The sequence below is a fragment of the Haematobia irritans genome, chromosome 3, assembly GCF_050003625.1.
Source record: "Haematobia irritans isolate KBUSLIRL chromosome 3, ASM5000362v1, whole genome shotgun sequence".
Lineage (NCBI taxonomy): Eukaryota > Metazoa > Arthropoda > Insecta > Diptera > Muscidae > Haematobia > Haematobia irritans.
The window spans coordinates 163,599,224-163,625,231 of record NC_134399.1 but is presented as its reverse complement, the minus strand read 5'-3'; the positions used below and the strand labels follow the sequence as shown (position 1 = coordinate 163,625,231).

Genomic DNA, 26,008 nt, shown 5'->3' with positions numbered 1-26,008 from the left:
AACAAATTTGCTAAAATCCATTTTCATCACTTTATATCTTAAGTGACTGAAATGGATTTCATCTGTAATCTATGAAATTGAATGTCTCATTTGACTGAATCTTCAAAGAAGAAATTGGTTAAACGCGATTATCATCAAATCGAATTATATGGAGTGCTAAAAATAAGCAAACAAAGTTTTTACCCCCCACCTAGGGGGGAGGACAAAAGAAAAACATTTTTCAGAATTATTATTAGTATTGCTATTATTAGAAAAAATCGATTTACTGCTTTGATTAAAAATAAAGTTTTCACAAATCTGCTAGATTCATATAGACTTGGTTAAGTGGTAATGAAATTCCTTTCATAACAAAAACTTTTCTTTGCCCTTAGAAAAGTTCTAATATGATATGAAAATTTAAGATTCATCTCACAAAGTGGCGAAGGAAATGTTTTCATTATTAAATGTTAACTTGCAAAAGAATTTTAGCTATTTGTGCTTGATGGTTGGTATTCTCTGGCATGATCTCTTTTTAAAAGAATTTTCCTTGATTATGATTCAAAAAATCCCAAGGTCCAATTTTCACAGTGGTGGAGCACACAAAATTTTCCCAATTATTTCGAAAATTACTTGGGCATGTCCACCATCAGTGGTTTGTATTTCTATCTGTGCAGATGATAACATTTCTTTTGCCACTTGGTTTTGGTTAAATTAAAATTCTTAAACATTTCTATTATTCTCATTGTTATTATTATCATTCATTCATCCACCAAGGATGCTATTGACCAAGTGATGAATAAGGCTTCCATGAGCATAACTTTTCTTCCCTATTTATTATAACACGTCTGGTTGTATGGTTAAGACATTCGCACACACAGAAATTTCATTTTTCGTATTCGAATTGTGAAAATTTTCTGAAAAAGTTAATCACGCTGACAACACTCCTGGGGAATTTCTGCTTCTGTTCATATATTCTCACATCCAATTATACCATGACACCCATCCAGTTTGCAGACAAAATATTCCTAAATTACATTCAATTGGGTAAGAGTAGGACATTCCAGTTGTGCCTCTATTGTTTTGCTAACCAGATATGGGAATAGCAACGCGTGCCACTCACTTATTCAAGTAATTTGTTCATACGCAAATAGGGGAGAGAACAAAGAAATTAACAATTTATAAATGGATGTGCTTACAATAGGGATTCAAAATTAGATTTTTCTTTTGTATATTATCATTCCCTTGGTAACGTATTGAATTAGTGGTCCTATATCATATAAAGTGCCTGTATTTTTGGTCAAGGTGAAATTTTGAATCCAAAAATTTTGAATTTATAACAAGTATATACGGCCGTAAGTTCGGCCAGGCCGAATCTTATGTACCCTCCACCACGGATTGCGTAGAAACTTCTACGAAAGACTGTCATCCACAATCGAATTACTTGGGTTGTGGTATCTTAAAACTTCTTAACATCGTTTTCTAAATTGTGAGTTAGTCCATACGTGGAATATATTAGACAAAAAAGTTTTGTGTAGGTAAGTCTACAAATAATTACGAATCGATATGGACTTTTGCACGGTACGTAGAGAGCCAGAATTGAAATATGGGGGTCGCTTATATGTGGGCTATATACAATTATGAACTTCATATGGACCAATTTTTGTGTGATTGGGGATCGATTTATCTGAGGGCTATATATAACTAAAGACCGATATGGACCAACTTTTGCATGGTTGTTAGAGACCATATATCAACACCATGTACCAAATTTCAGTCGGATCGGATGAAATTTGCTTCTCTTAGAGGCTCCGCAAGCCCAATCGGGGGATCGGTTTATATGGGGGCTATATATAATTATGGACCGATATGGACCAATTTGTGCATGGTTGTTAGAGACCATATATTAACACCATGTAGCAAATTTCAGCCAGATCGGATGAAATTTGCTTCTCTTAGAGGCTCCGAAAGTCAAATCGGGGGACCGGCTTATATGGGGGCTATATATAAGTATGGACCGATATGGACCACTTTTTGCACGGTTGTTAGAGACCATATACCAACATCATGTATCAAATTTCAGCCGGATCGGATGAAATTTTCTTCTCTTTGAGGATCGGCAAGCCAAATTTGGGGGTCCGTTTATATGGGGGCTATACGTAAAAGTGGACCGATATGGCCCAGTTGCAATACCATCCGACCTACATCAATAGCAACAACTTGTGCCAAGTTTCAAGTCGATAGCTTGTTTTGTTCGGAAGTTAGCGTGATTTCTACAGACGGACGGACGGACATGCTTAGATCGACTCAGAATTTCACCACGACCCAGAATATATATACTTTATGGGGTCTTAGAGCAATATTTCGATGTGTTACAAACGGAATAACAAAAAGTTAGTCATTAGGGTTATATAAGCCATTCCATTTATACACTGAAAAACAAAACCCTAATATGAAGGACTAAAGGGTGATACGGTCAAATTCTGGTCAAGGGAAAACGCGTGTAAATCGGTGAAATCGTTTTTTTTTTATATCAAATTAAATTTCTTTTTCAAGTTCAATTAGTATAAAATTCAGGAAAAATATTCAGTTAGGCTTTCGCTTTTCCAAATCCGAATTACCGGGCCTCACGCTTGACACCTGCCATCAGATTTTGTACAGCCATCTTGTCCACCTTCTTCGCCGCAGAAAGCCAGTTTGCCTTGAACTGCTGCTCGTCCTTAGCAGTTTTTTTGGTCTTCTTTAGGTTCCGCTTGACAATAGCCCAGTATTTCTCAATTGGGCGGAGCTCTGGCGTGTTGGGAGGGTTCTTGTCCTTGGGAACCACCTGCACGTTGTTGGCGGCGTACCACTCCATGGCCTTTTTACCGTAATGGCAAGATGCCAAATCCGGCCAAAACAGTACGGAACAACCGTGTTTTTCTTCAGGAAAGGCAACAGACGTTTATTCAAACACTCTTTCACGTAAATTTCTTGGTTGACAGTCCCGGAAGCTATGAAAATGCTGCTTTTCAAGCCACAGGTACAGATGGCTTGGCAAACCAGATATTTCTTTGCGAACTTTGACAGTTTTATGTGCTTGAAAATATCTGCTACCTTTCCCCTTCCTTTTGCCGTATAAAACTCCTGTCCCGGAAGCTGCTTGTAGTCGGCTTTGACGTAGGTTTCGTCGTCCATTACCACGCAGTCAAACTTCGTCAGCATCGTCATGTACAGCCTCCGGGATCGCGCTTTGGCCGTCGTATTTTGTTTATCATCGCGATTTGGAGTCACTACCTTCTTGTAAGTCGATAGTCCGGCTCGTTTTTTGGCTCGATGCACGGTTGTAGACAATACACCCAGCTTATTTGCGGCATCTCGGAGAGAGAGGTTAGGGTTTCGCTTGAAACTACCGGCAACTCTCTTTGTCGTCTCAGCGGCTTCCGGTTTACGATTTCCCCCCGATCCAGACTTCCTGGCTGTCGACAAACGTTCCCCAAACACTTTAGTTACATTTGTAACGGTTGATTTGGCAACTTTTAGCGATTTTGCCAGCTTTGCGTGTGAGTAGCTCGGATTTTCGCGATGCGCGAGCAAAATTTTGATACGCTGCTCTTCTTGCTTGGACGGCATTTTGACAACGGAAGAGTGAATTCCAAAATCAAAATGGGAGCAACATTCTTCAAAATGAGGGGTGTTCAGGTTTTTTAAATGCAAAATTGAAAGAAATACGTCAAGTTTATTTTGACCAAATTTTGACCGTATCACCCTTTATCTTGGCGAGATCTAACCAATATCCTTGTAAAATCCCCACTGCTGAGTAGCAAAAATTGTAAATATTACTCTAATTGTCCTATATCTCGAATACATATGTATCGCCTGAAAAATCACAAATCTCTTTTGTACAATTGCATTAAAATTTCTCTCGCTTCATAACATTGTGTTTCATCCCAGGGCGTTAGCCGATCTAAATTTTAATTCTAGAGTTTTTGTAGAAGTACAAAAAATTGTTTTCATTAAAAGTATTTGTATCTGGAAATGCAAACTTTTATATAGCTCCCAGCAAATTTTAAATAGTTGAGATGGTAATACAAATGTTTGTCTACATAGTGGTGAAGGGTATAATATAGTCGGCTCCGCCCGACTTTAGACTTTACTTATCTGTTTTATTTGGTTTTAAAGAATAGTTTTTACGGAATTTTCGTTTGTCTAAAATTTCGTTCTTAAAAAAGAAATCTCTTATTTGAGTGTACTCATTTAATTGTATTTTTTTTTAATTTTTCATTCTATTCATTAAAAAAAAAAAAACCTAATCAAAAAATTTAATTCACTTTGTCATATTTTGCATATTTATCAACTAAACATAATGTTAAAAAAGTTTATTTATTTCATAGAACTTCAACTCTTGTTTCACATTCGAATATCAGACATATGTACATTAAATCAAATCCATAAAATTACGTAGTTTTGTGCACTTACAAATACAACGAATGGATTCCCATCTTTCTCTAAGTTTATAAAAATGTTCTTTCATGTCTTTGGAAACCCAATCACATATATTTCCTTGCCAAACATACTTTCTCCATATATTTGTACTTTACGATGTTGTACATTTGAGTTGATGATCCTAGACCTACTGGGATAAATCTTTCTTGACTCAAAACCATTGGTGCACACAACGAGAAAGTTTCTTTATGACATTGACAAAACTGGGAGGAGAAATTTAAACTTGAAAGTTTTCTAAATGGTTACAAAATCCTTGTAGTATAAAAATATGTTAAGCAGCCACTGGGAACAGATGATTAAAGTATTTTTCAAAAACTTTGATAAAATTTTCTATTTCCCCTGAAACTCTTCAAACCCTTTGGTATGGTGTGTTTAAAAAATATGTATTTCCTAAATTATATTATCGTCATAAAAATCTAATAATATCTCAATTTTGTATTTTCAGTATTTTCATTTCATTGTGAAATTTTGGGAAATTTTATTTCTATCGTTATATTAAATTAATTCAAATAACATTTGTAACTATTATTGCAAAAGTTATCATCAAATCCATGAGTAGTATTTTGCTTTGGGATATTTTATTCTATTTATAGAAGAGAGACATATCTCAAAATTTAATCACAATCTATTTTTGATCTAGGATTACTCTGTTGAAATGGGGTATTATGAGTAGATATTTTTTCACATTCATGGAAATATCAAAAGTTACATGTTATTTTTATATTTTCCTAGTACATCCAGAGAAGGCATATTATCACTTTGTAGAGTAAAATGTTATTTTTGGACGGCAAACACCAAAATTTTTGCAATTATAATTTTAATTGATTTTTAAATATTCAACAAGAAAGGAAAGTCTAAAGTCGGGCGGGGCCGGCTATATTATACGCTGCACCACTTTGTAGATCTAAATTTTCGATACCATATCACATCCGTCAAATGTATTGGGGGCTAATATAAAGGTTTGTCCCAAATATATATATTTTAATATCACTCGATCTGGACAGAATTTGATAGACTTCTACAAAATGTATAGACTCAAAATTTAAGTCGGCTAATGCACTAGGGTGGAACACAATGTTAGTAAAAAAATATGGGAAAATATTTAAATCTGAAGCAATTTTAAGGAAACTTCGTAAAAGTTTATTTATGATTTATCGCTCGGTATATCCGTATTATAAATTTGTGAATCGACGGAAAATAAAACAGTGTCATTAAATTTAATAGCACAAAGTAAAATAATTCATTTATTGATTAATTAATTGATTATTGGCTCAAAGAAATTAAGACAAAATATTTAAAGTGTTTTCAGTTTCGCTAATCACCGTCGACTGACTTTACTTCATCTTTCTTCTCCTCCTATCCATCAACAGAGTTGCATATCACTCGGTAGGGACGTGCATATAATAGGTGTTTTCACATTCGGCCTTTCCTGACGATCTAGGCGGCCTCGCCAGATGTTTCGTCATCATCCTCTTCAAACGGTGGCAAACAACACCAAGGCTTCATTTTATCGGAAGAATATACCGAACAGTAATGTCGGCGTTTACGGTTTGAATTTGGTAGATCCTCGATTACGTAGCGATCGTTAGCTAAAACCTTCGTTATTTGAAATGGTCCCTTAAAGCGTGGTTCGAGTTTTCTTGATGAGCCTGTACTTCCAGGTTCATTCTCTACAAGGACCAGGTCACCAGTTTTGTAGCTTGTTGGCGTTTTATGATCAGCGTCGTACCGTTGTTTTGCATATGCCCGTCTTTGTTGTATATTAGCGGAAGCCTCTTCCCGTATCTTTTGCAATTGCTCGTCATCAATTGACGTTTCGTTGTGTAGAGCTAAGACAATTTTATTCTTCAAAATATCACGAGGGGTATATCCAAACAATAATTCATTGGGTGATTTCATCGTTGTTTGATTTTTATTCGAATTCATAGACCATTGAATATTTCTTAGATGTTCATCCCATCGTTTATCTTCGTTTGACGTCGGCAATAACATATCCAGAATAGTGCGATTAGCACGCTCGACTTGCGCGTTGGCCCTGGGCGTTCTGACTGCATTTAAGATATGAGTAATGTCATTATCGTGGCAATACGACTCAAAATCCTTAGACGTAAAAGCCGTACCTCGATCTGAGATAATACGAGTAGGTACGCCAAAATAACTGCTAACATCTTTCAAAATCTCAAGTACGTGTTTCGTAGCCGTATTCTTGACAGGTCGTATGATGACATATTTAGTAAAAGAGTCGATTAAAACCAAAATATGCTCATTTCTCCTAACGCTCTTGGGAAACGGACCCAAATGGTCCAAATGTATCGTGTGAAATGGTATAGGTTCGCATTCGCCAAAATGGTACTCACCCTCTTGTTTACCGCCTGGTCGCTTATTGTATGCGCACTCAATACAAGATTTTACATACGATTTAACGAAATTACGCATACGAGCAAACCAAAAATTCTTCTGCAACCGCTCAATTGTTTTGTCCACACCAATATGGCCTACACAATCGTGATGATTTTGGACCAGCTTCTAACGAAGTGATTTAGGAACTACCCACAATAACTGACCTGATGACTTACGAAATAGTCGCTGATGTTCTACGGCATAATCCTTCTTGACTTCGTTATCACCCATGTTGATTCTTTCGACGATTTTCTGTAAATCGGGGTCTTGCATTTGCATAGCGTACAACCAATCATTATCATCGATTTCGGTTTTCATAATACGCATTGTAGCCGTATCCGGTTCTTGACATGTATTAGTTGGTGCTCGACTCAGAGCGTCGACGTGATCCATTTGAATTCCTTTTCGATGTTCCAACGTGATTTCAAAATCTTGAACCTTCAACCACCATCGCGCTATTCGAGGGATAAGCTCACGTTTCTGCATAACTGTGGTGATGGCGTTACAATCGGTTATCACTTTAATTTGTTTACCGTAGATATAATACTTGAATCTCTCTAGGCTCTCAACCACAGCCAACGTCTCAAGTTCATAGCTATGGAAAACTTGTTCGGCTGAAGTTGTAGCACGGCTATAATAGGCTATCGGCTTAAGATCATCTCCTTCTCTCTGTAGCAGTACACTGGCCAGACCTACAGCACTCGCATCAGTGTGTAATTCATGTTCTGCGTCAACTCGATATGGCACGATTACAGGATGTGAAATCAAACGTTGTTTTAATTCCTCGAAAGCCATCTGTTGATCTTCTTGCCACTGGAATTTAGCCTCTTTTCGCAACAATTTACGCAACGGTTCGGATATGATGGCAAATGCAGGCACAAATTTTCGAAAATAGCCACAAAGACCCAAAAATCTTCGCACATCAGTAATATTCGACGGAACACTAAATTCGGCAATGGATTTTGTCTTCACCTCACCGGGACTTACGCCTTCGCTGTGTAGCTCGTGGCCTAAATACTGAACTGTCGCCTTGAGAAAGTCACATTTCCTCAAATTAAGCGTCAAATTTAATTTCCTTAAAACTTCAAAAACACGCTCAAGTTTCTCGAACATCTCGCTCGTTGTCTCACTGGCTACGACTATATCGTCCATGTAATGGTACATATCTCCGGGTCGTGTCTCACTCTTTACGCGAGCCATGAGGCGTTGAAAAACTGCCGGGGCGTTCTTCAACCCGAAAGGCATGCAGTTAAATTCGTATAGTCCATCCGGAGTAATAAATGCCGTATACTTTCGACTGTCAGACTCTATCGGTATCTGATAGTAACCACTATTCAAATCGAGTACACTAAAAAGTTTGTATTTCAAAACCTCTTGAAGTCGTTCTTCGATATTTGGAGTTGGAAAGTTCTCCTTAACTGTAAACCGATTTAGACGTCTGTAATCGACACAGAGTCTGTCACTACCGTCTTTTTTCTTTACAAGCACTATCGGACTAGCATATTCGGAATGCGATTCTGATATTATACCACTTTCCAGGAGATCCTTGACCATACCCGACACTATTTCCCGTTTAGGTTCCGGAATACGATACGGTTTCTGCGTGATCGCTTCACCTGCTGTCAACTCAATTCTCATCTCCAATACATTTGTCTGTCCGATTTCGTTTACGTTATTAGAAAACACATCACTAAATTTATTTAGAATTTCCATTAATCTCATTCGTGTTTCAACATCGTCGGTACCGCAACGTATTTGAGCCTCGTCAATTCTCTTAACCATTTGGACTTTTGCCTCCTCAAATTTCACTGATCGACCGCGAAGTACCGCACGAATGTCATTGTTTACAAAAATGTCACTTCCGAGTAAAATATCCGTAGTTAATTCACTATCTGATATCACGTATAAGTCAATTTCCAGGTCTATTTCATCCATTCTCATACAAACAGTAATTTTTTCATTCAATTCACCGGTGCCACCACATATTCCGTTTATCCGCATCGAGCATTTCTTCGAAGCGCCAATTTGTCCAGCCTTAGAACGACGTACCATGCTTATTTCACTACCGGTATCGAGAAATGCAGTATATTTTCCTCCATTTATCAGCACTGTCTTTGCGTCTTTATCACCCGATTCGACTCTCGTGGCTAGCTTTATTGTTTTTCCACAATCTTGAGGCTCGTTTCGCGGGTGTACCTTATTACAGTCTTTGCAACGTGATCGTTTCTGCGGCTCTGTACACTTACTCGAAATATGACCGGTAATTCCACAATTATAACACACGATTTGATTCGATTTTTCAACTGTCTTCTTCGCGCCCGTTTCAATCTTATTGGTAGGAATGTCCTTACGTATCTGGCGATCACTGTTAAAATTCTTTAAATTGCTTAAATAAGACTCGAGAGTCTCCCGCATTTCCTTCATAGAATTAAAACGCATTGCGGCAATAGCGATTTGCAATTCACGATATTTTAATCCTTCTCGCGTATATTTGACCACAGATGCTTCGTCTAAATTATACCGTCTTCCTAGCGCACTCATTCGGAAACAATAATCGGTTACCCGTTCAGCTTGTTGTCTCACAGCACTGCTCATTTTGTAGTGGATGTCCGCTGCGTCGAGTTGGGAACCAAATTCTGCCATCAAAGCGCTTGAAAAATCCGCCCATGAGACATAAATGTCAGATGAAGCATCCAACCACAATTTTGATGCACCTTTCAGCTTACCATACACTGCTAGATGAACGCCTTTATCGTCCCATCGATATGCGTGAATCGATTTATTAACCCGATCAATAAATTGCTCAACAGAAAACAATGAATCTTTTGATGGGTCATATTCTGGAATGGTGTCAGCAATATCCTTAACGTTATAACTTCGCATCATCATACCGTCGTTAGTTGGATTTGACTGTCTCGTTGTATTTTCTGCAGCCACCTCAATACCACCAACATCCACCGGTGTATTATTCGCGTTGCTGTTGCCACTTTGCAACAACGCCATCATCCCCTGCATCATGTTACGTAGGTCATCTATTTGTTGCTGCATGACGCTAGCCTCGTTTACGCCCTTAATTTCGTTTTCATTCATCACGTCCAGTCCGTTTGCATCCACAAACTCGTCCTCCGAAATAATTTCGTCCTCCAAATTCACTTTGTTTTTACCAACAGCAACAACCTCCTTCTTGTCCAAAACTTGCATCAGCCGTTTTATTAACTCTTGCCTATCTCCCGTCGTAGGCAAACCAAGTCGTCGTAGTCTCTCTCTTAAACTCGTTGTACGTAAATTCGAAATAATCATTTAGCCGCTACCGTCTGTTTTTTTCTACACCGTTCGTAAACACACATAAAATTTTACCAATTTTCTACTCGTTACAATTCGTATACGTTAAAAATTCAAAATTTCTCGCCCGTATTTTTGTATGTCTCACGCACATACACACACCAATACATTTGCTCGTTGTCTATTCGTTTGTCTCACCGAAACTATGACATGATCATAATGACCGATGCAGACACTTAATTCACGTTTTGCCGTCCTTAATTACGTTCTTATTCTCGCTTCTGCCTACGTTCATTCATAGAAGTGCTGTGACTTTAACACACACAACCATGCCAATACATTTGGTTGGCTTCGTAAAGTTATGAAAGCACACACACGTTCACGCGACGATCATAACTCTGTCAATTCATTCGTCGTTTTCCATACAAAACAAAAACTCACAACCGCACATTACAACTTTAATTTCATTATGTACGCGAATTCAATCTCACTTCTGAACTGTGAATCGACGGAAAATAAAACAGTGTCATTAAATTTAATAGCACAAAGTAAAATAATTCATTTATTGATTAATTAATTGATTATTGGCTCAAAGAAATTAAGACAAAATATTTAAAGTGTTTTCAGTTTCGCTAATCACCGTCGACTGACTTTACTTCATCTTTCTTCTCCTCCTATCCATCAACAGAGTTGCATATCACTCGGTAGGGACGTGCATATAATAGGTGTTTTCACAAATTTAGGAAAACTAGAGTCATTTTTACAACTTTTCGACTAAGCAGTGGCGATTTTACAAGGAAAATGTTGGTATTTTGACCCTTTTTTGTCGAAATCAGAAAAACATATATATGGGAGCTATATCTACATCTGAACCGATTTCAACCAAATTTGGCACGCATAGCTACAATGCTAATTGTACTCCCTGTGCAAAATTTAAACTAAATCGGAGTTAAAAATTGGCCTCTGTGGTCATATGAGTGTAAATCGGGCGAAAGCTATATGTGGGAGCTATATATAAATCTGAAACGATTTCAATCAAATTTGGCACACATGGCTACAATGCTAAATCTACTCTCTGTGCAAAATTTCAATCAAATTGGGCCAAAACTCTGGCTTTTAGGACCATATTAGTCCATATCGGGCGAGAGATATATATGGGAGCTATATCTAAATCTGAACCGATTTCAATCAAATTTTGCACACTTGACTATACTACTAATAGTACTCCTAGTGCAAAATTTCAACCAAATTCGGCCAAAAATCTGGCTTCTGGGGCCATAGAAGGCCATATCGGGCGAAAGATATATATGGGAGCTATATCTAAATCTGAACCGATTTCTTCCAAAATCAATAGGGTTCTATTCTGACCCAAATTAGGAACATGTGCCAAATTTGAAGGCGAGTGGACTTAAATTTCGACCTAGACTTTGATCACAAAAATGTGTTCACAGACAGACGGACATGGTTATATCGACTCAGGGTCCCACCCTGAGCATTTTTGCCAAAGACACCATGTGTCTATCTCGTCTCCTTCTGGGTGTTACAAACGTATGCACTAACTTATAATACCCTGTTCCACAGTGTGGCGCAGGGTATAAAAATGTATTTGGTTCAAAAAAATGTTTAATTGAAACAAAAATTAATTGTATCAATTAATTTTTTAATTGACTTTAGTGCTGGATACTATTATTTCTGTTATTGAAGACATTTCAATTAAAAATTAATTGGATCATTTTTTAATGAGAAAAAAACATATCACCGTAATATTTCCAATTAAAAAGTTGATTGAAGTTGAAAAATTTTCACTTCATAAATTAATTGATACAATTAACTTTTTATTCAAACTCGAAAGACTAAGTCAATTAAAAAATGATGACAATTTTTTTAATTTTTAACTAAAAATTTAGTTCAAACAATCTCTTTTTTAGTCAAACTAAAAACACTAACAGCCATTCTCCTGTAGCTCCGATAGGCTTTAACTGCCAGTTAACAGAAAATAAATTTCAAATATCTTCTCTCGGGTTAACTTTAACTGAAAAATTGTTGTCAGTTAAATTCCTAACTGGCATATGGAATATATAGGCAAGATGACAGCGGACCACTAACGGAGCTTCATGAAAATGGGGGTTAGTCAGTTAAGGACATAATAAGAAATGTTAAGTTTTTAATGAAAAAAAAAAAAACAAGTAAGGAAAGTCTAAAGTCGGGCGGGCCGACTATATTATACCCTGCCCCACTTTGTAGATCTAAATTTTCGATACCATATCACATCCGTTGGGTGCTATATATAAAGGTTTGTCCCAAATACATACATTTTACTATCACTCGATCTGGACAGAATTTGATAGACTTCTACAAAATCTATAGACTCAAAATTTAAGTCGGCTAATGCACTAGGGTGGAACACAATGTTAGTAAAAAAAATATGGGAAACATTTAAATCTGAAGCAATTTTAAGGAAACTTCGCAAAAGTTTATTTATGATTTATCGCTCGATATATATGTATTAGAAGTTTAGGAAAATTAGATTCATTTTTACAACTTTTCGATAAGCAGTGGCGATTTTACAAGGAAAATGTTGGTATGTTGACCATTTTTGTCGAAATCGGAAAAACATATATATGGGAGCTAAATCTAAATCTAAATCTGAACCGATTTCAATCAAATTTGGCACACATGACTATACTAGCAATTGTACTCATTGTGCAAAATTTCAAGCTAATCGGGATAAAACTCTGGCTTCTGGGGCCATATAAGTCCATATCGGGCGAAAAATATATATGGAAGCTATATCTAAATCTGAACCGATTTCATTCAAATTTGGCACACATGACTATACTATCAATTGTACTCCTTGTGCAAAATTTCAAGCTAGTCGGGACAAAACTCCGGCTTCTGGGTCCATATAAGTGCATATCGGGCGAAAGATATATATGGAGCTATATCTAAATCTGAATCGATTTCAACCAAATTTTGCACACTTGGCTATACTACTAATTGTATTCCTAGTGAAATATTGCAACCAAATTCGGCCAAAAATCTGGCTTCTGGGGCCATATAAGTCCATATCGGGCGAAAGATATATATGGGAGCTATATCTAAATCTGAACCGATTTCAATCAAATTTTGCACACTTGACTATACGACTAAGTTTTACGTTTGTACAAAATTTCAAGCAAATCGGCATAAAACTCTGGCTGGAGATTTCAACCAAATTTGACACGCATAGCTACAATGCTAAATCTACTCCCTGTGCAAAATTTCAACCAAATTGGGCCAAAACTCTGGCTTTTAGAACCATTTTAGTCAATATCGGGCGAAAGATATATATGGGAGCTACATCTAAATCTGAACCGATTTCTCCCAAAATCAATAGGGTTCTATTCTGACCCAAATTAGGAACATGTGCCAAATTTGAAGGCGATTGGACTTAAATTGCGACCTAGACTTTGATCACAAAAATGGGTATAATTAATTGAGTTTTGTAATCAACATCAATTAAATTTTCAATTGGATCAATTAAATAATTTATTAAAATTTGCTCATGTAATCAATAAAATTTGTAATCATGTATTTTTTAATGTCCAATTAAAACTGTGATTGATACTATCATTTTCGTGATTGAAGACATTTCAATTTAAAAATTAATTGGATCAATTAATTTCATAATTGAATCAGAAAAAAAAATTTGTTTGTGTAACATGCTTGTCGCAGCTATGTTATTCTCTTTGACATTATGTATCGATTTCAACAACAACATTTTTGCGGCAAAAATGTTCCATGTTTCCCATCCAAAAATAACGTTTTGCTCTAGGAGATGATCATATCTCTCTCTGCGCGTAACTTCGGAACTATTTTCAATAAAAATAGTAAGATTTCTCAACTCTTCACGATCCTAACATACGAATGCAAATTTTGTTTAAAATCAGAATTACATTTCTCTGATATAAAATGTTTTTCTTATAGGTATCTTCAGTGAAATTCTCAGCTTCTTTGGGTCGGAATCAATACAAAAATCATTAGTCTAAATACTTTTTTTAGCGCGTGATATCTTATTTGGAAACGTTCAAATAGGAAGTCCTACCCATCCGTGGTATAGCCCAGACATTGGTACTTTTGATTACCACCTTTTCTGATCGTTGACGCATGATTCCGATGATCAGCAATTTTGTTCTTATGAAGAAGCTAAAAATAGAGTCGATTTTTGTTGATCAATCTGCTACAATTTCTTTTTTGGAATAAGAGAAAAACATTTGAAAAAATTCTGCACTTTTAATTAGCGCCTCCATTATTATTTTAGGCAGTTTTGCATACTCAATACACAAAATATTATTGCAATATTTTTGTAATTTTTTTATTTCAAACTACATACCATATGGAAATATTCATTTTATTTAAAGTTCCCAACACAAATTCAAGATATTACTTTCTTGCTTCAAATTACCACAAATAAAAACTAAAGTTCTTCACACAACGAAAAAGTCATAAAATATGTAGTTTTGTGAGTGTGTGTAAATAATATAATAAATTTTCCAATGTGTGTATAAGTATTGATAAATCCATTCTTGTGCAGAAACTAGATGTTCTTTTACGTCCTTCAGAATGTGATTGTTGACGTTAGCTATCAATGAAAAATCAATCATTCACATATATGTTACAGTGCTTCTTATAGTTGTTGATGTAGAAGATGTTAAGGATACTAAAGCAAATACAAATATATAATAAGACCGCATCAAAACAAATTAAGCAGAACGTAGTACATGTGAAAATAAATAAGAAAAATACTCAAACATCACAAAATAGGCTGAAGGACAGATATCGCTAGGGTTAGGGAGTCAAAATAACCGGCTTCTTTTTTAAATCGGGTTTATCCGAAAATCAACATTTTTAGGTTTTAGGTTTTAGATATTTTATTTTTCCAAAATCCGGTAATCCATTTTAAACTGAAAAACAAAAATTTGTGAAAATGAGTTATCTTACTGTAAAGGGAAAAAATTTACAATTAAGGGTATTTGTTTACATTTTATGAAATGTTCTCTGAACAAACTCGTTCTTCCTTCCAGTTTTACTTCTTAAGTATGTCTTTGCACAAATTTCGGAGACAACATATGACAAAATAGATAGAAATTTCATTGAAATAAAGAAAACCGGTTAACGGGTACTCAAAAACCGGTTTTCGGATTAACTTCTTTCCAGTTTTACTTCTTTGGTGCAAATTAGTGAAACCCTGCTGTAAGATCAGCTGTTTAACTTCTTAAGTATGTCTTTGCACAAATTTCGGAGACAACATATGGCAAAATAGGTAGAAATTTCATTGAAATAAAGAAAACCGGTTAACTGGTACTCAAAAACCGGTTTTCGGATTAACTGGAAATGCGTATGTTTTCACTATGCGGTTTAGGTTTTTGTAACGGAATCCGTTTATCCAGTGTTGGTATTAAATTAAATTTGTTTACAATATACTCGTATTTATTTGTAATTGGAATGAAATGAGTTTGGGTGAGTAAGTTATTCCGGAGAAATAGTCTTCCCACAAGCGATAGATTGATGTCCGCCTCTTAGTCTTAGCTATGATCATGGGAAACTTAAAGACGATCACGCAATGTCCGCCTTCAAGAACTGTTTCAATATGCTACTATCTGCAACGTAGACTAGCCCCAGTGCGAAATAGACCACTGTTGCCGCAATTGGTAGAATTTTACCAAAAATGGTAGATTTTTTACTGTTTGGTACATTTGTAGAATTCTTGATGTTTGCAAAGAGGTTCTTAAATAAAATATTGACAAAATTGTCTACAGAAATAAAATTTTGACAAAATTGTCTATAGATATAAAATTTTGAAAAAAAAAATTTCTATAGACATACAATTTTGACAAAATTTTCTATAAAAATGAAAATTTGACACAATTTTCTATAGAAATAAAATTTTGACAAAATTTTCCATAAAAATGGAATTTTGACAAAATTGTCTATAGAAATAAAATTTTGACGAAATTTTCTATAGGCATAGGTTAGGTTAGGTGGCAGCCCGATGTATCAGGCTCACTTATACTGTTCAGTCCATTGTGATACCACATTGGTGAACTTCTCTCTTATCACTGCACCCTCACAAAAAATCGCTTCTGTAACATATACTCCCAAACATATTTTGCTTCAAGCATATACATTTTTGGGTATTGCCCAAACATTTATATGTTTGATCTCTACCAATATATAATATGTTTGAAAGCATATTGGTCTAAACAATATATGTTTGGGTAGTCTAAGTTCCAAACATTTTGTATTTTTGCATCCAAATTCAATAATGTTGTCTTCCAAAAAACAATATGTTATTATGTGAACATATAATATGTTTGGAAGCATTTTGCACCCAAAAATATTATATGCTTAAAAAAAATTCTCCCAAGCAATATTGTGCTCAAAATTTTATTTATTTATTTATATATTTACAATCATAATGAATTATGAAAATAAACAGGTAATATAGGTGCGACCTGAATGCTCAAAATTTTGTTTCTGCCTAATTGTATATTCCCTCACATCTTTCTCACTTCCACGAGATTTTTTAGTTCTTAGCACCTTTTTCTGTAATACAAACATTGTAGAAGAAATTATTCAATTTTATGATTTTTTTTATTTCAATTTTACCTTTTGCCGGACGGGGATTCGAACAGCGGACCACACAGTTTGTAAGGATCAAAGAAGTAGCTGATCAATTGCCCAAGGGAAAATAAAATGTTAATTTTGTAATAACAAGCAACAACCACCAACTTAATTCAATATCGCTCCCTGTTAAATAGCGCTCCAAGCTACTAAACACATATATGTTTATAGGCTAATTCTAAATTAATATATGTTTGCATCCAAGCATATTATATTTACAAACATTTTATGTCCCAAACATAATATGTTCTAACATATTAACATATATGTCCCAAACATGTTATGCTAGTTTATGAACATTATATGCTTGCACTCAGAAATATTGTGTTTAAAAATTTGTGTTCCAAACATATAATGTTTATAGCCAAACATATGAAAAACAGTCTTTTTCATCCGTGTGAGTGCTGCCCGATTCCATGCTAACCATTGCACCACGGTGGCTCTATAGATATAAAATTTTGACAAAATTTACTATAAAGCTAATAATTTTGACAAAATTTTCTATAATAAAATTTTAACAAAATTTTCTATAGAAATAAAATTTTGACAAATTTTCTATGGAAATAAAATTTTGACACCATTTTCTATAGAAGTAAAATTTTGACAAAATTTTCTATAGAAATAAAATTTTGACAAAATTTGCTATAAAACTGAACATTTGTCAAAATTTTCTATAGAAATAAAATTTTAACAAAATTGTCTATAGAAATAAAATTTTGACAAATTTTGCTATAAAAATTAAATTTTGAGAAAATTGTCTATAGAAATAAAATTTTAACAAAATTGTCTATACAAATAAAATTTTAACAAATTGTCTATAGAAATAATATTTTAACAATATTTTCTACAAATCTTTTCAAAAAAATTAATTAAGAAAATTGTCTATAGAAATAACATTTTTATAAAATTGTCCATAGAAATAAAATTTTGAAAAAATTTTCGATAGAAATAAAGTTTTGACAAAATTGTCACTAGAAATAAAATTTTAACAAAATTGTCTATAGAAATAATATTTTGACAAAATTTCTATAGAAATAAAACTATGACAAAATTTCTATAGAAAAAACTTTGTCAAAATTTTCTATAGAAGTAAAGTTTTGACAATTTTTTTTTGAAATAAAATTTTCATAAAAAATTCTATAGATATAAAATTTGACAAAATTTTCTATAGAAATTTAGCAGAAATAATATTTCGACAACATTTTTTATAGAAATAAAATGTTGACTAAATTGTCTATAGAAATAATTTTGTCAAAATTTTCTATAAAAATTAAACTTTTCTACAGAAATAAAATTTTGACAAAATTTTCTTTTGAAATAAACTTTATTCAAAATTTTGTCAAAATTTTCTATTAAAATAAAATTTGGACAAAATTTTCTGTAGAAATGATGTTGTCAAAATTGTCTATATAAATAAAACTATGGCAACATTTTCTATACAAATAAAATTTTATATGGAAATAAGATTTTGACACAATTTTCTATAGAAATAATATGTTACCAAGTTTTCTATAGAAATAAAATTTTGACAACATTTTCCATAGAAAAAAATTACAATATTTTCTATACAAATGAAATTTTGATAAAATTTTCTATAGAAATAAAATTTTTCAAAACTTTCTATAAAAATAAAATTTTGACAAAATTTTCTATAGAAATAATTTGTCAACATTTTCTATAGAAATAAAATTTTAACAAAATTTTCTATGGAAATAAAATTTTTACAAAATTTTCTATAGAAATAAAATTTTGAAAAAATCTTCTGTAAAACTAAAATTTTTGAAAAAATTTTCTATAGAAATAAAATTTTAACAAAATTTTCTATAGAAATAAAATATTGACAAAATTTTATATAAAAATAAAATTTTGACAAAATTTTCTATAGGAACAATGAAAGTACAATTTACTATTACTTAATTTTTTCATCTATCAAAAGGTATAATTTAGTGAACTGCAGTTAAAGAGTACAACAGGAAATCTTAAAATGTGGAATACAATTTAGTTTAGTCTTCCTAGAAAAGAATTTATTTTTTCGGTATAGGCTGCACTGGATTTTCCAATCGAATAAAAATTTTCAATTTATGGGGGAAAGGGGTAAAGTATGCAAAACATTTTTTACCAATCAGAATAACTATATGTTTGTACCGAACATGGTGTGAATCGGTTTTTGTTTTTGTATAGTCGGTATGTAAACCGATTTTCCTATTTTAACATTTAGGCACCCCAATTTGTATTCAATTAGTCTGAAGTTCTATTTTAGGTCCACAAATAGGAATACCGAATATAGTGTGTATCGGTTCATGTGTAGGTTTAGCCGAATTCGAAATCTAGAGGCATGTTTGGCTCCTAAAGTGATATGTTTATATCAATATGGGTTTGAAATAATCCTCATATACATAGGTCTCCCGATTTGCACGAAACTAGAAGTAAAATTTTTGGATTTTACTCCTCGTGTTCATTCGAGTAATGCGGGTAATATATATAGAATTTAGTTGTAAAATCATATGAAAGGCGTTATTTCATCGAGAGATGTTTAATATTCCTCTAGAACTTTACAAATATGGTTCTTATAAATCAAATAATCTGAATTATAGAATTGTTAAATTTCGTCAATTTCGAAAAATATGCTGGTTGAACTGATCTACTTGGGAGAATATCATATATTAACATGTAACCCATTAGGACGAAGAGTTTTCAAAGTAAAGTATTATTATGTATTGGTGGTGCGTATTTAAGATTCGTCCCGACCGAACATAAGGTCAGTTTCTTTTTTTTTTATTCATATATGAGCTGCAGACAAGATTCAGTCAACTTAATAAAGATTTTTAATTAAATAACTTTTAAATTTCCAAGGAATAACATAAAAAATGGGAATCCTACCAATCCTTGCCAACGTCATCAAATCTCTAAAAGAAAACCCTCCACAGAATTGAGACAAACTTAAAAGCATATGTATCCATATAAGTAAGTGAATGTTAAACCTTGTATTTTCATAAAATATTCTTTTATTTTGACTTCCAGCAAGCATTGTTTTTTATTGTCGTATCCTTACAATAAAACTAACTACACAGAATAGAAAATATTTTGTTGACATCAGATGGAGAAAACCAAAAAACGAGTGCAAATAAAGGCACTAAAAGCCCAAAGGATATATAGGTCTTTAGAGATTCCAAATAAAACTGATGGGAAATTGTCCCACATCAGCAAAACCTAGAATAAATGGCAATGGCAAAAAAAAATCTGTTACAATTGCGCCACTTTTATATGACCTCCAATTTTACTGAATGAAGAAGGTTAACATATCCGTGACACTTTAATCAAGATTTCTCTTTTCGTAAGAGCTTTAAAGCATTTAACGACAGATGTTAATATTGGATTATCTCAGATTTATTTGATTGAGTGTAAGTAACATTTATTATTATGATAATGATTCGGTGGTTTCGCACCTCATTCAGTCCCTCTCGCAAAGGTATCCTTATCATGTGTGCTTGTGCTTGTTTTTGTCTGTATACAAAATGGTAATTTGATTTTATGAGAATCGAACGTAGGATGCTATAAAGAAGTTGTCTTCTTCTGTTTTTTTTTACATACACACCCACATATTGGCAGGTGATAATTTTCAAATGAAAATCCATTAAATTGACTATATAGGCAGATGTGATTTGTGATAAGTTTTATGCCGATATCAAATAACGAATTGTTAAATGTGGTAAAACAAAATTGAGTTTTCCGCATGGATTTAAATACAATAGGAGATCTCATCCTCCTGTTGAATAAAATCGTTAAATAGAGAATGGATTTTTTATACCCTCCACCATAGGATGTGGGGTATATTAACTTTGTCATTCTGTTTGTAACACATCGAAATATTGCTCTAAGACCACATAAAGTATATATATTCTGGGTCGTGGTGAAATTCTGAGTCGATCTGAGCATGTCCGTCCGTCTGTTGAAATCACGCTAACTTCCGGACGAAACAAGCTATCGACTTGGAACTTGGCACAAGTAGTTATTATTGATGTAGGTCGGATGGTATTGCAAATGGGCCATATCGGTCCACTTTTACGTGTAGCCATATAAACGAGCCCCCAAATTTGGCTTGCGAGGCATCTAAGAGAAGCAAATTTCATCCGATCCGGCTGAAATTTGGTACATGGTGTTAGTATATGGTCTCTAACAACCATGCAAAAATTGGTCCATATCGGTCCATAATTATATATAGCCCCCATATAAGCCGATCCCCCGATTTGGCTTGCGAGGCTTCTAAGAGAAGCAAATTTCATCCGATCCGGCTGAAATTTGGTACCTCGTGTTAGTATATGGTCTCTAACAACCATGCAAAAATTTGTCCATATCGGTCCATAATTATATATAGCCCCCATATAAACCGATCCCCCGATTTGGCTTGCAGAGCCTCTAAGAGAAACAAATTTTATCCGATCCGGCTAAAATTTGGTACATGATGTAAGTATATGGTCTCTAATGACCATGTAAAAATTGGTCCACATCGGTCCATAATTAAATATAGCTCCCATATAAACCGATCTCCAGATTTGACCTCCGGAGCCCCTTGGAGGAGCAAAATTCTTCCAATTCGGTTGAAATTTGGTACGTGATGTTAGTATATGGTATCCAACAACCATAAAAGAATTGGTTCCTATCAGTCCATAATTATATGTAGTGGTCCATATCGGTCCATAATCATATATAGCCCCCATATAAACCGATCCCGAGATTTGGTTTTGGAGCCTCTTGGAGGAGCAAATTTCATCCGAGTGAGTTGAAATTTGGTACATTGTGCTAGTATATGGCCGTTAACAACCATGCCTAACTAGGTCCATATCGGTCTATAGTTATATATAGCCCTCAGATAAATCGATTCCCAATCACACAAAAATTGGTCCACATCAAGTTCATAATTGTATATAGCCCCCATATAAGCGACACCCATATTTCAATTCTGGCTCTCTACGTACCGTGCAAAAAGTCCTTATCGGTTCGTAATTATTTGTAGACTTAACTATACATAACTTTTTTGTCTAATATATACCACGTATGGACTAACTCATAATTTAGAAAACGATGTTAAGAAGTTTTAAGATACCACAACCTAAGCAATTTGATTGTAGATGACAGTCTTCCGTAGAAGTTTCTACACTGAAAAAAAAGCATGCCCGGTTCCAAAGATTTTGTCTTTACTTTAAAAAATTTGGTATTGATTCCGAGCCAAAGAAGCGGAGAATACATGTAAGGATACTTTTAAGACAAAATTCCCTTTTAAATTTGGGTTTTGTGTACTTGCTTCTAGGAAGCAAATTTTAATGTTTCGCTTTTTCAGCTTTTTTTCTTCATAGACTATCAAAGTTTACGACAACCTTATTTTCCAAATTAAGACTCGACTTCCAGTAGAAATTATGCTCTGTTTCAAGTAAAAAACGTCTTTAAAATAAAGTGTTGAAAAACATGTCCTATATTTGAACGATTTTTTGCTTTGTAGTCAAGATGCAAAAAGACAACAAATTTAAAGACAATTTCATTAAATTTAAAGAATTTTTCTGAAGTATTAAAGTCAAGTTGACCTTAGCCCAAACATTTTTTCTTTCATTTTATGATACGCGTTTTTAAGTCAAATCACTTAATTATAAGGACAATACGACTTCATTGAAAAGTTTATCGACTTTTGGACAAGGAAAAAAACTTTATATTAGAGAAATGCGTCTTCTATGCTAAGCAAAATTTGCATTCGTATTTTAAAGACATGAAATCTTTGACCTCACGACAATATTTTTTTCAGTGTACGCAATCCATGGAGGTGGGTACATAAGATTCGGCCTGGCCGAACTTACAGCCGTATATACTTGTTTATTTTTATTCAATAATGGAAATTGGTAAGAGGTAAAGTGCTTAATCTGCAACAATTACAAAAGAAAAATGGTTAAAGAACTAGATATCAGCCATTAGATGAGCTTCACTCCAACGATTTAAAACCGGCTGGAACAATGCCTTTGGACCTTAGAGTAAAATTGTAAGAAATGGTAGAAAAGATGTAACTATTATTAAAAAAATTATATTGTTCAAGTATTTATTCCAGCTTTATTCCACTCTATGCGGAACTTATGTTCTATATTAAGGAGTCCTGAGCTTACCACGCTGATCACAAATCTATTGACATAAAAATGCGTTATTTATACTAAATTGACAAAGATCCGTCTATATAGGAGTTATGGTCATCGCATTTATATCATAGAAAAGAAAACTGCACAATTAAAGTAAATGTGTTGAGAAACCCTTCAAGGCCAATGTTTCATTTTATTTAGTTAAATACAATTTATTTAGTTCCAAACTTAGATAACAATTGTGACCTTCACAAACTTTGAATGATCCTTGGACACATAATGTTCCATAATGTTGGACACATGTTCCAATTGTTTAGGTTGGATATTGTTGTTGTCCTTATGTAGGTATCTAAATCATTACCTGAGTCACATTTATTATTTATTTTGATCTTCCAATTCAAAATTGGATTACAAGCAGAGAGCATTTTAAATGCAAATAATTAAAATTCATTTTTGCACATCAGCTGATTGTTTTCTGTCACGATGATCCTTGTGTCATTTTTATAGTTTTGGAAGCTTAAACATATATCCACATATTTTCCCAGTCAAATTTAATATTTTTCTGGATTTTCAGACTTAGAAATGATTCAGAAATAAAAATATTTTAAACCGAAAAAAATAGAATTCATTCTGTGCACATCACTTGATTGTTTTCTAGTGATATTGGTCATTTGTTACCGAGTATTGTAATTGCTACAAAAAGTAACTGTCACCGTCGCCTTTCCCCAGAAATACCAACTTAGCGGCGAGGCGACGAAAAAGCGAGGGCGAAAGCGAAAATAGGAAAAGAGGCGAATATGTTGGGACGATATATCCGACCTACATCAATAACAATTACTTGTGCCAAGTTTTAAATCGATAATCCTGTTTCTTTCCCGGAAATTAGCGTGATTTTAGCAGACAGACGGACGGACATACGACCACGGTTGCCACAGTTGGTAGAATTCAAGCAAAAATGATAGATTTTTTACTGTTTCGTAGATTGGTAGAATTCTTAATATTTTGGTAGGTTTTGCCAACTATTCCTCTCCAACAAAGAGCTACTTCACAAATTTTCTATAAAAAAAAAATTTTGACAAAATTTTCTATAGAAAAAAATTTTTTGCAGAAAAAAAGTGTGACAAAATTGTTTATAGACATAAAATTTTGACAAAATTTTCTATAGAAATACAATTTTGACAAAATTTTCTATAGAAATGAAATTTTGACAATATTTTCTATAGAAATACAATTTTGACAAAATTTTCTATAAAAATAAAATTTTAACAAAATTTTCTATAGACATAATATTTTGAAAAAAAAATTGTAGAAATAAATTTTTACAAAATTTTTTATAGAAATACTATTTTGAAAAAAAATTTCAACACAAATAAAAGTGTGACAAAATTGAATAAAATTTTATACAGAAATAAAATTTTGACAAAATTTTATACAGAAATAAAATGTTGACAAAATTTTCTATAGAAAAAAAAATTGACAAAATTTTCAATAGAAATGAAATTTTGACAAAAATTTTCTATAGAAATGAAATTTTGACAAAATTTTCTGTATAAAATTGACAAAATTTTCTGAAATAAATAAATAAATAAAATTTTAACAAAATTTTCTATAGAAGTAAAATGTTGACAAAACTTTTTATTGAAATAAAATTTTGACAAAATTTTCTATAGAAATAAAATTTTTAAAAAATATCTATAGAAATAAAATTTTGAGAACATTTTCTATAGAAATAAAATTTTGAAAAATATTTCTATAGAAATAAAACTGTCACAAAATTTCTATAGAAATAAAATTTTGACAAACTTTTCTACAGAAACAAAATTTTAACAAAATTTTCTACAGAAATAAAATGTTGACAAAATTTTCTATAGAAATAAAATTTTGCCAAACTTTTCCTTAGAAATAAAACTTTGATAAAGTTTCTATAGAAATGAAATTTTGACAAAATTTTCTGTATAAAATTGGCAAAATTTTCTGAAATAAATAAATATATAAATAAATAAATAAAATTTTAACAAAATTTTCTATAGAAGTAAAATGTTGACAAAATATTTTATTGAAATAAAATTTTGACAAAATTTTCTATAGAAATAAAATTTTTAAAAAATATCTATAGAAATAAAATTTTGAGAACATTTTCTATAGAAATAAAATTTTGAAAAATATTTCTATAGAAATAAAACTGTGACAAAATTTCTATAGAAATAAAATTTTGACAAACTTTTCTACAGAAACAAAATTTTAACAAAATTTTCTACAGAAATAAAATGTTGACAAAATTTTCTATAGAAATAAAATTTTGCCAAACTTTTTCTTAGAAATAAAACTTTGATAAAGTTTCTATAGAAATAAAATTTTTACAAAATTTTCTACAGAAATAAAATTTTGACAAAATTTTGTATAAAAACAAAATTTTCTATTGTAATAACATTTTGACAAAATTTCTATAGAAGTACAATTTTAACAAACTTTTCTATAGAAATAAAATTTTGACAAAATTTTTATAGAAATAAAATTTTTACAAAATTTTCTATAGAAATAAAATTTTGACAAAATTTTCTATAGAAATAAAATTTTGACAAAATTTTCTATAGAAATAGAATTTTCTATTGCAATAAAAGGTTGACAAAATTTCTATAGAAATAAAATTTTCACAAAATTTTCCATAGAAATAAATTTTTTACAAAATTTTCTATAGAAATAAAATTTTTACAAAATTTTCTATAGAAATAAAATTTTGACAAATTTTTCTATTGAAATAAAATTTTGAGAACATATTGAAAAAATAATTGACCAAATTTCTTATAGAAATAAAATTTTCCAAAATAATTATTTTTTTAGTAGTTCATTGGTAAAATGTTCTCCAAATATTTGTAGATTATTTTTGTCTCGAGTGGCAACCGTGCATACGACTCAACATTTCACTACGATCCAGAATATATTTAATTTATGGGGTCTGAGAAAAAGTCCCATCCTATGGTGGAGGGTATAAAAGTGTGTAAAAAAGTGATAAACTTTATTCTAACGAAAAAAATATGAGTTAAAACATTTATATCATTTATTCTATACTAAGCTATCATGTAGCA

General features: G+C 32.7%; 1 protein-coding gene across 1 annotated transcript in view; it reads left to right on the top strand.

Annotated features, from left to right (window-relative positions):
• The window catches only part of LOC142231262 (otoferlin-like), a 239,237-nt gene that overhangs the window by 21,545 nt on the left and 191,684 nt on the right, over nucleotides 1-26,008 (top strand). The window lies entirely within an intron of this gene.